General features: G+C 45.2%; 1 long non-coding RNA gene across 1 annotated transcript in view; it reads left to right on the top strand.

Moving 5' to 3' along the window:
- The first annotated feature begins 1,877 nt into the window (after positions 1 to 1,877).
- LOC309612945 overlaps positions 1,878 to 12,462 on the top strand; it is a 48,377-nt gene continuing 37,792 nt past the window's right edge. Inside the window, exons 1-2 of the long non-coding RNA XR_014235430.1 lie at positions 1,878 to 4,024; positions 5,370 to 5,462. This is a non-coding gene — a long non-coding RNA (uncharacterized lncRNA). The remainder of the gene's footprint in view (positions 4,025 to 5,369; positions 5,463 to 12,462) is intronic.

Raw genomic sequence — 12,462 nt, 5'->3', positions numbered from 1 at the left:
TCTCAGAGGGTCCCTCTAGGCTCAGTGACACCCACCTCTCTTTCCTCCTAACCCCAGCATCAGGGGCCTTCTCTTCTCTTTACGTTTCTAAGGGAGACTAGGGTGTGATTATAGAACAAAGACCTCTGACTTCAAGGTGACTTTCAGACATGAAATTCATACAGAAGTTACAGAGATGCAAACACGGCTTTATATATTCATGAACACAAGCAGTTTAAATCAACACAAAACGTCTTACTTATTCAGACACACAATCAGCTTTACCCATTTAAGTGTAAACAGGACCTGAATTCAGCATTTTGCTCACTAGTTTCTGATCCTGCAGCCCGTGCCATGTTGGTCCTACAGCTCCGTGGCATCCCCAGATTTCAACCAGCAGTGATGGTTTTGAGATTCAAGTGTAATCTTCCAGGCTTAAAAACAAAAAACAAATAAAACAGCAATACATGAATATATACCCTTAGATATTTTATGCAATTTTTTTTGTGTGTGTAAATGGAAACCTACAGCACCTTATATAAATTTTCTAAAGTCCATTCTTCACCTGGGGCAGAGAGAGGAGCACCCTGTGTAGGGTGGGGTGGGATGTGGGCAGCGGTGGGGGTGGATGAGAATGGGCTCTTTCTTGGGATGGTGTCCCAGAGGAATGTTGCTTCATTTTCTGGAGGGAAGGACAGGAAAATCTGTGTGGACAGCTAACCAGCTCCACAGATACTGGCCCACCTGTCGGGGGCAGTGTGGTCTTTTTATTTTTATGGGGAGGACTATTTGGGGATTTTTTTTTTTTTTAAATTATTGGTTTTTTTAAAAAATTTTTATTTATTTATATTTATTTTTGGTGGTGTTGGGTGTTCGTTTCTGTGTGAGGGCTTTCTCTAGTTGTGGCAAGCGGGGGCCACTTTTCATCGCAGTGCGCGGGCCTCTCACTGTCGCGGCCTCTCTTGTTGCAGAGCACAAGCTCCGGACGCGCAGGCTCAGTAGTTGTGGCTCACGGGCCTAGTTGCTCCCGGCATGTGGGATCTTCCCAGACCAGGGCTCGAACCCGTGTCCCCCTACATTGGCAGGCAGATTCTCAACCGCTGCGCCACCAGGGAAGCCCTGGGGATATTTTTTAATAGGGAGGAACATAAGTGTACTTCTGTGTCACTTAAAAAAGAAACCATAAAACACTCCAGTGGAGAGCAGAGAACACTCAAGCATTTATATGACTTAATTCTGGATCGTTATAATTTGCCTGTGTTCTAATAGGTTCTCTTTGCCTTTGTGGGTTTTGGAGGTGATTCTGGGGGGAAAAAATTACACACGTAATACAATCATCTGGTAGAAAATCCAAACAATGTGAAAGTTCACAGGGTAAGAAGTGAAGGAATACTTTCAACAGCTACCCCATCCTACCTCCCTCCAGAGAGGCAACAACTGTTATTGTTAGCAACCCCAAGTTCATGTGACAGATGTACAGTGAGGCCAAACAAACAGAAACGTCAGGGTCTAGAGCAGAGAAAGGTTTATCACAGGGCCATGCAAGGAGACAGGTGGCTCGTGTCCCCCAAACCCCCAAACTCCCTGAAGGGTTTCAGCAAAGCGTTTTTAAAGGCCAAGTGAGGGAAAGGGGCCGCAGGGTACGGGACCAGCTCCTGTACGGGTCTGTGGTTGGTTGATGGTGAGGTAACAGGGCAGTGGCACAGGAGTTAACTTTATTAGTCCTTAGGCTCCAGGAGGCCTGGGGGCTACGTGCTCATGGTCATCAAGTAGTTAATATCTTCCATTTGGTGGGGGGTTTTCACATCTGTGAAACACTTTCACATCAAACACTTATCTAGGTACTTCAGAGAGGAGCTAAAGCAGAGGATGTGGGGGAAGGCTGCCCCGGGAAGGCCCCATAGGGTCCTGCTCCGTTACATTATTTTTGTGTGCATCCTTCTTCCCCCCCTCCCCCCACACTCAGAGAGGTGTGGGCGGCATCAGCATCACTAAAACACCAATTAGAAATGCAGATTTTCCGGCTCCACCTCAGACGCACAGTCAGACCTCAATTTTAACATGATCCTCAGGCTGAAGTGTGAGAAGCACTGGTGCTCACTGTTTTTATACGCATTAACTCACATGTTTGTGTACATGCATACACACGTGCTCCTGGGTTTAGAATGTGGCTTTAGGATATAGCTCTCTTTAGCGGAATGGTTCTCAGTGGGTGGTCCCGGAACTAACACCGTCAGCATCACCTGGGAGCTTGTTAGAAATGCAAATGTCAAGCCCCACCGCTAACTAACAGAATGCAGACGCTCTGCGGGGGATGGGGCCCAGCGCTCGGCATTTTAACTACGCCTCCAGGAGATGCTGATGAACTGCTCACAAGTGTGAGCGCTCTGCTGCAGAGGAGGACCTTTACCCCCCGCCGCTCCGATCCCCTTCGCATCCATCTCCCTCTCTCTCTGAGTGAACCCACCCTTGTTCACCGAGGTTGCCTCAGACTCCAGCTCCACTAGGCACACACCGAGAGTTCCATTAATGCTTTCTTCCAGTAGGAATCTCGCGCTGATACAGGTTTCCCCAATTTAGGTCAAGCTGGTTTCCAGATTATACAATATGCCAGCTCCTGGAGGTTGAGGTAATTGCATAACATCTTTAAATGCATTCGAGCAGCCCCGTGGTGATGCAAAGAAAACAGGTGCCATACGACGGTAGCTCCGTTTACTGAAGCCGCCTCTACAGCCAGTCTCTCGGCAGCTGCTTTACAAACGCCAGCGCTAACCAGAGATCCATTTTACTGGGGGGCAAACGGAGGCTCCGAGAGAGAGAGAGAGGAGAGAGCTTTAGATTTTCATGTCGGACCAGCTCCAAGTCTGGGCAGGATTTCCTCTCTAACGCAGTGCCTACAATGGATTTCCTTTTAAAAATAGCAAGCCAGACACCAGCTGACTCTGGGTGTGGGCTCAGTGTCAGGCAACGGCAGTTCTCTCATTAGTGTGGAAACAATTGGACTTTAATGTTCAGAAAAATGCTTAGTGGCTCTTGAACCAAGGGCCATCCGCTGTAAGTTTTTCTGCGCTAAAATCATTGCTCGGGCCACGGTTTTCACGTGACCTCCGGGGCCTTGGAGTTTAAGGCCCCCGCCCACTCGGAGCCCTCCTCCATCCCGCACAGGACGAGGCGTCCGGGGACTGCAGGGGGTACTGTCTGCAGGGAGCCAAACGCCCCGCGGGTCAAGTTGGCGGCACAGCAGTGCAGAGGCCGGACCACCCGGACTTTGACCTGCGCGGGCCGGAGACAGCCTGAATTTAAACTGAGTGAAAACAGTTGGCTCCGTCGGCACCCAGGGGCGAAGATCTATTGATCAATACGGGATCCAGGAAGGGTAGAACGTCGATAATTACTCTCGAAAAGTGGTCCCACCCCTAAAAAGTCGCCCCTTGGAGGGAAAGGAGAACACTAGGCACGGACGGGGTTCGAACCCGTGATCTTCGGTTTACGAGACCGACGCCTTACCACTTGGCCACCGCGCCTGCGTTACAATGGCGGCTCGGCGAGCCTCTATTCTGGCGCCACTCCCGTGCGCTCGCCCCACGGGCACGAGCGCGGGCCCCAGCGCACCCGCCCGGCCCCGCCCCTTCACAGCGGCCGGCGGGGCGGGGCTCAAGCGTGCGCGCGCCGGCCGCTCGACGCGGACTCAGGGAAGCAGAGTGGGCAGGGAGGTTCGTCCGCCCCTGCGTGTCCGAGTGCGGCTGGGGACCTCGTCTCCGGAGTCCCCAGAGTCCCCACAGGCTCGGCGGGAGGAACTCGTTTGGAGCTCGGGAGCGCTCAGGACGCTCGCAGGCATTTCAGAGCCTGGGGTTCGAATCCCAGCTCCACCAGAGAGACTCCGCGACTTTGGACAACCGGTCTCGGGGCCTCAGTTTCCCCTCTAGGGTGAGGCACCCAGGAGGCGGAGGAAAAGGTTGCGGTTCCTTTACTAGCCCGACCCCTCGGGCGGTCCACGGCTGCCCTGCATGGAGCTGACGCTCAACGAGGGTTGTTGAATGAATGTGTAAGTTTTCTGAAATAAAAAGCCCCAAAGCTCCTCTTCCCCCAGATTGCCACGGTTGAGCCCTGGGTGTGTGCCTGGCCCCGGGACCAGCAGTATCACTTGGGAGCTGGTTAGAAATGCAACTTCTCCGGCTCACCCCAGGCCTGCCCAATTAGACCTGCTGGGGGAGCCGGGCAATCTGGGCTTTAACAGGCTCTCCTCCAGGTGATGCCGCTGCGTGGGAAAGGCTGAGCCCCAATGCTCTAGACAATTGATACGCATATTCACATTTATGCATTCAAACGTGCCCTTTTATTTTTATTCAAATGGACTGACTTTAAAGTGCACTTTGATTCTCCATTAATTAATGTATGGATGTGCTAACTAATACAGTGGCTTGTAGTACTAAGTGATAGCATATATTATTTTAAAAATGAACAGTTTCTCTTATACATTAATGTGATGTGTACTATTACAATAATGCATCGTAAATTATATATACTGCATTATATACTATAATATAATGCATGGATGGGATACCTTATTCTCTTTAATAGCTGCACGGTTTCCCATCCAGTGGCTCTATCACAGTTGATTTAATCAATTTCTGGGAGTAAGGCCTTGGGTTGTCTGCAGCTTTTTAGCTGCACAAAACATTCTGCTACATGCACCTTTGCCGCCTGGTACCAGTGATGCTCGCAGAGTATAAGGAGACATAAATTAAGAATGTCCACAGCCCACTGTGCAAGTGTATAGGCAAATGGGAAACCTATACATGCCAGGAAGTTGTGTTCACCAAGTTGCTTTAAATGTCACGGTTTGGGCAGGTGACTGGAAAAGGCCCTGACATTTACCCTCAGACAGGAACTCTGAGATACTGCTCCCGGAGTGCTTGAGATCTATGTGCAAATCTCACTGCAGCTCTTTAATTTAAAAAAAAAAAAAAAAAATTGAACATTTTCAGAATTAAAATGTATTACTGAGCATTGCCTTTGAATGGTTGATGATAAAATTGGTTCCATTGTCCCGCTCCATTTTTTGGTGTTCACTGAGTTGTTGGAATTATTGTGCAGAAGTGATAGGGCTTATAAAAAGTGAAAAGAGATTAGCAAATGAGAGAACATCACATGTAAGCTGAGCCCAGAACTAACTGGCAGGTGGAATGGAAATGAGATTCAAAGCTTTTTTCAGCTTTGTCTTCTGAGGGGAGGGAGGGGATTGAATGATAGAGGTGCATCTGTATCTTGATGGGCAGGCGGGATGCCTGAGGTACGCAGGGTCTGGGGTGTCCTGAGGGAGGCTGGCCCTGTGACCTTCTGTGAGCCCTAAAGTAGAGAACACAGGTCTGATCCTACTTATCTCACAGGTGTAAGGAGCCCTGAGAAGCCACAAATCTTGGACACCTGGATGGAGGATCTGTCTTTCCTGGCCCCAGCATCTTAGAGAGGTATCTGCACAGGTAGGTCTTCAAAAAGTATTGTAGAGGAAATAAACATGCGATTCCTTTCAGTGTGGTCCTCCTTGTGGTTCTGGAGAACCTCCTTGGCCAGTGCCCTCCAGCTACGGTGTCAGCAGAGTCCTGGCGCTGAACTTCCTAGATAAGCCCTTCCCCGAGATTTTTAATCTGGTGCCCACTGCACTCAAGACTAAGAAATCTGTGAATTCACCAAAAGTGTATGTAAAATGTGTGTGTATGTGTGTGTTTCTGGGAAAGGGATGTCACAGTTTTTATCAGGTTTTCAGAAAGGCTTGCTGAGGGTCCTAGAAACCTTCAAGCCTTTTTACTCCCTCACTCCTCTGAAATGATTCACCCGAACCCCACTGAAATGCAGTGGGTCTAAAAGTGATTAACCACAGTTGAGGTTGCTTGAAAAAATGAAGGTGTCTTGGAGGCACTGTCTCCTTCCAGGCAGGACTCCTGCGGCCACCGGCTCCTCTGTCGGGGCCGCCCTCAACACCCTCACCCCTGCCTGCGGCCTGCCACCCCGCCTCCCCGCCCCTCCCCAGCAAGGGCTGCATCCATTTTAGCAGCACTTCACAGTGTGTGAAGGGCTTTCACCTGCGTTAGCTCCATGGAGCCTTGGTTGTGGCCTAGCACGCTCGGCACTTGAACCTGCCCATCTTGGGAAGATGCAGATGGACCCTGCGGCGGGGCTGAGGTTCTGCCTTTCTCACAACCTCCCAGGCTGTGCTGGTGTTGCTGGTCCGGGCCCTCGCTTTGAGAACCACTGCTTTAAAGTGTTGTTGCAGAAATTAATTTTCTTGCAGAGGAGGGAAGAAAAACCCCTCAGGCTTGGATATTTAGGTCGCCTGAGGTGACGACAGCAGGCTTTTCTCTGATAACCTAAATCAAGACTTTGCCTGAAGAAGGCTCACTTAGCTACTCACAGCATCCCTGCGACGGCACTGTCGGTGACGGACAGTTTAGAACCCAGGGCCAGAGCCAGAGGCCACAGCCCCCTGTCATTGCTTTATCTCATAAATTCAGGGTTTTAGAGCAGGCTTGATGGGGCCAGGCAGGTTATATGAACCTGTGAATTGAATGCGTGGAGGACACATGGAATAAGGGGCCGAGGACCAGGTGATGTGGTGCCATTGTACATTCCCGCCAGAAATACATGCGTTCCAGTTGGGTCACATCTTTCAATTCCTGTCTTTTATTTTTTTATTATTATTATTTTTATTGAAGTATAGTTGGTTTACAATGTTGTGTTAGTTTCAGATGTATAGCAAACTGATTAATTTTATATATATATATCTCTTTTTCAGATCCTCTTGCATTATAGGTTATTACAAGATACTGAATATAGTTCCCTGTGCTATACAATAGGTCCTTGTTGGTTATCTGTTTTATATATAGTAGTGTGTATCTGTTAACCCCAAAATCCTAGTTTACCCCTTCCCACCCCTTTCCCCTTTGATAACCATAAGTTTGTTTTCTATTTTCTGTTTTGTAAATAAGCTCATTTGTGTCATTTTTTTTAGAGTCCACATAAAAATGATATATAATATTTGTCTTTGTCTTACTTTGCTTAGTATGATAATCTCTGGGTCCATTTGTCTTTTTTATTTTAGCTACTCTAGTGGGTATGTGGTGGTACCTCATTTTAATTTGCATTTCCCTGATGACTAATGATGTTAAGCACTTTTTCATGCGCTCATTGGCCATTTGTTACATCGTCTTTTTTATTTATCTCTTTATTTTTGGCTGCATCGGGTCTTAGTTGCGACACGCAAGATCTTTCATTGTGGGATGTGGGCTCTCTAGTTGATGTGCGCGGGTCAGTAGTTGCAGTGCATGGGCTTAGTTGCCCTGCGGCGTGTGGGAATCTTAGTTCCCCGACCAGGGATCGAACCTGCGTCCCCTGCATTGAAAGGCAGATTCTTAACCACTGGACCACCAGGGAAGTCCCTGTTACATCTTTTGTGAAATGTCTGCTCAAATCTTTTGCCCATTTTTATAGCATGTTTGCCTTCCTATTTTTTTTTAAACCCAATCCTTTTTTTTTTTTTTAAATAAATTTATTTGTTTTATTTTTGGCTGTGTTGGGTCTTTGTTGCTGCCCGTGGGCTTTCTCTAATTGCGGCGAGCGGGGGCTACTCTTCATTGCCGTGCATAGGCTTCTCATTGCGGTGGCTTCTCTTGTTGTGGAGCATGGGCTCTAGGCGCGCGGGCTTCAACAGTTGTGGCACGCGGGCTCAGTAGTTGTGGCTCACGGGCTTAGTTGCTCCACGGCATGTGGCATCTTCCTGGAGTAGGGCTTGAACCCATGTCCCCTGCATTGGCAGGTGGATTATTGACCACTGCACCACCAGGGAAGCCCACCTTCCTATTTTTGAATCATCAGAGTTCGTTGTATGTTCTGGACACAAGTCTTTTTTCAGATATACGCATTGTTAGTATTTTCTTCTACTTGGTGGCTTGCCTTTGCATGTTCTCAGTGGGGTCTCTCAAAGTGCAGAAGTTTTTAATTTTGATGAAGTCCAATTTATCAATGTTTTTCTTTTAAGCTTTTTTGTGTCCTAAGAAAGCTTTGTCTACCTAGGTCACAAAGGTTTTCTCCAAGAATTTTTATCATTTTAACTTTTATGTTTAGGTCTAGGATCCATTTTGAGTTAATTTTTGTGTATGGTGTGAGGTTGGGCTTGATGTCCATTTTTTCCCATATCCAGCACCACTTGTTGAAATGATTATCCTCTCTCCATTCACCTGCCGTGGTACCTTTGTTAAAATTCACTTGACCGTGTACGTGTGTTCTGTTCCTGTGGTTTGTGTTCCATTGATCTGTATATCTATCTGTATGCCAATTACCACACCATCTTTGATTGTATTTTATGGAGAGTACTGAAATCACGTATTATAAATCCTCCACATTTGTTCTTCTTTTACAAAACTGTTTTGCCTATTCTAGTCCTTTGTTTCCGTATGACTTTCTGTATACTTTTTAGAATCAGCTCATCAGTTTCTACAAAATGCCTGCTCGGATTTTGATTGCGATTGTAGTGAAGCTATAATTGAATTTGGGGGAAATTAATGTCTTAACACTATTGAGTCCCCCCATCTATGAATATTTCAGTTGTTTGTTGCTGGTGCCTATAAGTCTTGGATTCTAAATTCATTTTGTTGGCATTTCATCATGTGAGATTTCTGTGATTTTCAGTGGAAGAGCAGCTAGAAAGTTCGTGGTACCTGTGTTTACCTTCTTTTGGCACTCCATCCAAGCAGGAATCCCTGCCACATAGAGGCAGTGTCTAGGCCCCTGCAGAACATAGCAAGGTGAGGACTGAAGCAGGATGTGTTGCCTGTGTAACCTCTGAAAAACTGAAGGTCTCCCAGCTTGGAAAGAGAGGCAGTAGTTTTTTCAACTCCCTTTCACAAATAATGCCAACCAGACAGAAAATGGTACAAAGATGAATTCTGCAGAAAAATTACAGCTGTATAGAATGCCCTGATATCACCTCATCAAGTCAATCTTAGAGCCTCTAACCCTGGAAAAATAAGTTTAAATTGGTTCATTCCAGAACCAGAATAAGATCAAGTTGGCAGCTGCGAACAATAAAAAGTTTTGTTCATTCTCTCCCCCCCCCCCTTTTTTTTTTTTCTTTCAGATACACTCTGAAAAGGTCAACCAGATTATCTGAGGCACAAACATTAGTGTGCAGAGTTGGTGACGGTTTTATGGATATAAAAAGCAGTCGACAGTAACAGGATAAATCGCTATTTCTCTTATTATTTGTCCTGCATTAGGTGGAGGACTCCCACCCTCTCAGCTCTCAATTCCCTCCTCTCTCTCCTCCTCCTTTTCGAGGTGACCACTCTTAGGAGTTTTTTTTGGATTTTCCCACATCTTTTTCTGTTGATATGTGTTTATACATAGGAAATGTAGTGTTTTGGGGGGGATGTTCTCCCCAACAAATGGTACATATTGTGCATATTTTGTAAACATGTCTTCTTTTTGATTTTAACTCTACAAAGCATCAGAGGTCTAACCATGTCATTCCCTATGGCTTTAGCTCATTCCTTTTAACTGCTGTGTTCTAGTCTGCTTGGGGGACTGTAGCACAGTTTTAATAAATCCCCTATTGCTGGCCACCTAGGTTGTTTCCAACTTTTCTTCATTACAAGCAGAGCTGCTCTTGCATCTTTGCACGTGGCTCCCAGTGCACCCATGTGGAAGGTTCTTTAGCATAGATGTCAGGGTCATTGCTTTCCTAAGATAACTTTCTGCCGTACTGTAGCAGCCTTAAGCAAACAGTGCTGCAAGCATCTGCTTGCCGGTGAGTGAGCCGGCCATCAGTGCTACTGGGCTACGGGAGTTGCATTTGCTCTTGCTTGAGGCTCTCATTTTCAACTTTGTGCGGAGTTGGTTTGGATGAGGTAGAAACAATCAGCCACACACTTTGTGTGATGTCTTGGCCGAGGTCCACCCAATGTGGTGGAGACGTGTTATGGGTGTGAGTGTGTTGGTATCAAACAGAACAAATTCCTTTGGTTTCCAGTATTATGAGCTTGTAAGTAACATTATGTGAATGTCCCAAATGGGTTCCTTCACATATGTTGCCACTTTGTATAAAGTAGTACCAGCATCTCACATGAATGATACATGGTGTGTGTTTATTAGTACCGCAAAGAATCATTTATTTTCCTTTAGGTTTATTCATAGTATATGATATTTCAAAAACTCAAACCTTTACTCATTAACCAGGAAGTCATTCTGATAGACAGACATACAGAGAGATAGATAGGATGGATGTTGACCTTTTCCTAGGCCTTGTATTTTAAGATCATTGTTACATAAGTGACACTTGATCTAATGGGTTTCAAAATTTTTTTTTAGCCGTTGCAAAGTTTTGGAGAATTTATGCTTGTTATTGGGGTATCTTCCAATATACACCCCTCCCCCCGCCTTTTAAAGCTAGGAGTTGAAGCAGTATATACATGGTTAAAGATGAAATATATGTTATGAAGTTAAAAGTAACTATTTAAAGATGTCATCTCCCGTCATCAGATGCCAATTATCCTATCCCCAGCTCTTGACGTAGGAGGTGATTATTCCCAGGGATGTTCTTGGCAACTTGAAAAGATAAATGGGTGGAAGGAAATGAGAGCAAATGTGATGATAAATTTACTTACAGAGCAGAACCTACCTTCTGCATTTTCCCCTCGTGGTTTCACTTTAGTGCTGTAAAACTGTACCTATACACGTAAAACTTAGGTAGAAGAATGTTGAACGTGAAAGACGACCTTTTCGCTTTTTCCTTGTTCCATTATGGACAAGTTAGAATTGCTTTTCTGGAAACATGAGTAAGATTTTATTGGAAACATTTTGCTGTTCTTCTCTCTCCTTTCATGGTTCTTAAAAAGCTGTCACTGTGTTTTCTTGTGATGCTTTCTGTCTCTGTAACTGCTCGCTGGACCAACTAGAGGCCCTGGAAGTGTGAACGGTTCCTCTGGCGTTTACCTCTGTTTGTTTGCCAGTTGTCACGGTATATTAGTGAGTGCTATTTAATCCCATGCTAGCTCTAAAAATAACACGATGGGAAATATTTAGAGAAAGTTTAAACACTACATCCAGATCTCAGCTTTATCTCAAATAAAAGCCACTAGTTCCATTCAGGTAAAAACACCTGTAGAAATCCAGGGTGGCTTTTTTCTTTTGAATTGGGGTTTTGGTTTTTGGTTTTTGGTTGTTTTTTCCTGTCATTTTGTAATCCGTCTCCCCCACCCTCCAACAACCATTCTGCTTTCTGTCACTATCTGTTAGTTTGCATATCCTAGAATTTTATATAAATGGACTCGAAACAGTGTGTATTCTTTTTCTTTTTTTAAAAAAATTGGGGACTTCCGTGGCAGTGCAGTGGTTGAGACGCCATGCTTCCAATGCAGGGGGGCACAGTTTGGATACCTAGTCGGAGAACTAAGATCCTACGTGCCGCGTGGTGCAGCCAAAACAATATATATGTAAAATTGAAGTATAGTTAATTTACAGTGTTGTGTTAATTACTGCTGTACAGCAAAGTGATTCAGTTTTATATATATATATATACACACACACATACATTCTTTTTAAAAAAATATTCTTTTCCATTGTGGTTTATCATAGGATATTGAATATAGTTCTCTGTGCTATATAGTAGGAACTTGTTGTTTTATGTATTCTTTTCCTGGCTTCTTTCATTCAGTGTAATTATTTCAAGACCCATCCATGTTGTACATTATTGTGAACCAAGAGTTCGTTCCTTGTTACTTATGAGTGGTATGGACATTTGAGTTGTTTGCAGTTTGGGGCTATTACAAATAAAGCTATTATGAACGTTTGTGTACCAACCTTTGAAAGGACATTAAAAAGCTTTCCTTCCTTTTGGGTGAATACATAGGAGTGGAATGCCTGGATCAGATGTTTATATTTTTAGGAAACTGACTGTTTTCCAGAGTGGTTGTGCCATTTTGCATCCCCGCTGGCAGTGTAGGAGAGTTCCAGTTCCTCCACAGCCTCATCAACACGTGGTATGGTTAGTCTTTTTAATTTAATTTAGCCATTCTAACAGGTGGGCAGTGCTATTTCATTGTTTTAGTTTGCATTTCTCTAATGACTAATGAAGTTGAGCATTTTTTCATGTGTTTATCTACTATTCATCTGTCTTCTTTGGAGAAGTGTTCATATGCCTTATGCATTTTTTATTGGGTTGTTTTTTGTTCTGTTTTTTTGGCCGTGACACGCGGCTTGTGGACTCTTAGTTCCCTGACCAGGGATCGAACCCATGCCCCCTGCAGTAGAAGTGCAGAGTCTTTTTTTTTTTAAATAAATTTATTTATGTATTTATTTTTGGCTGCGTTGGTCTTCGTTGCTGCATGTGGGCTTTCTCTAGTTGCAGCAAGTGGGGGCTACTCTTCGTTGTGGTGTGTGGGCTTCTCATTGTGGTGGCTTCTCTCTTTGTGGAGCACGGGCTCTAGGTGC

Source organism: Balaenoptera borealis (assembly GCF_965194805.1).
Source record: "Balaenoptera borealis genome assembly, chromosome: 16".
NCBI lineage: Eukaryota > Metazoa > Chordata > Mammalia > Artiodactyla > Balaenopteridae > Balaenoptera > Balaenoptera borealis.
Note: the sequence above shows the minus strand (reverse complement) of the source record. Positions and strands in the feature narration are given on the sequence as shown.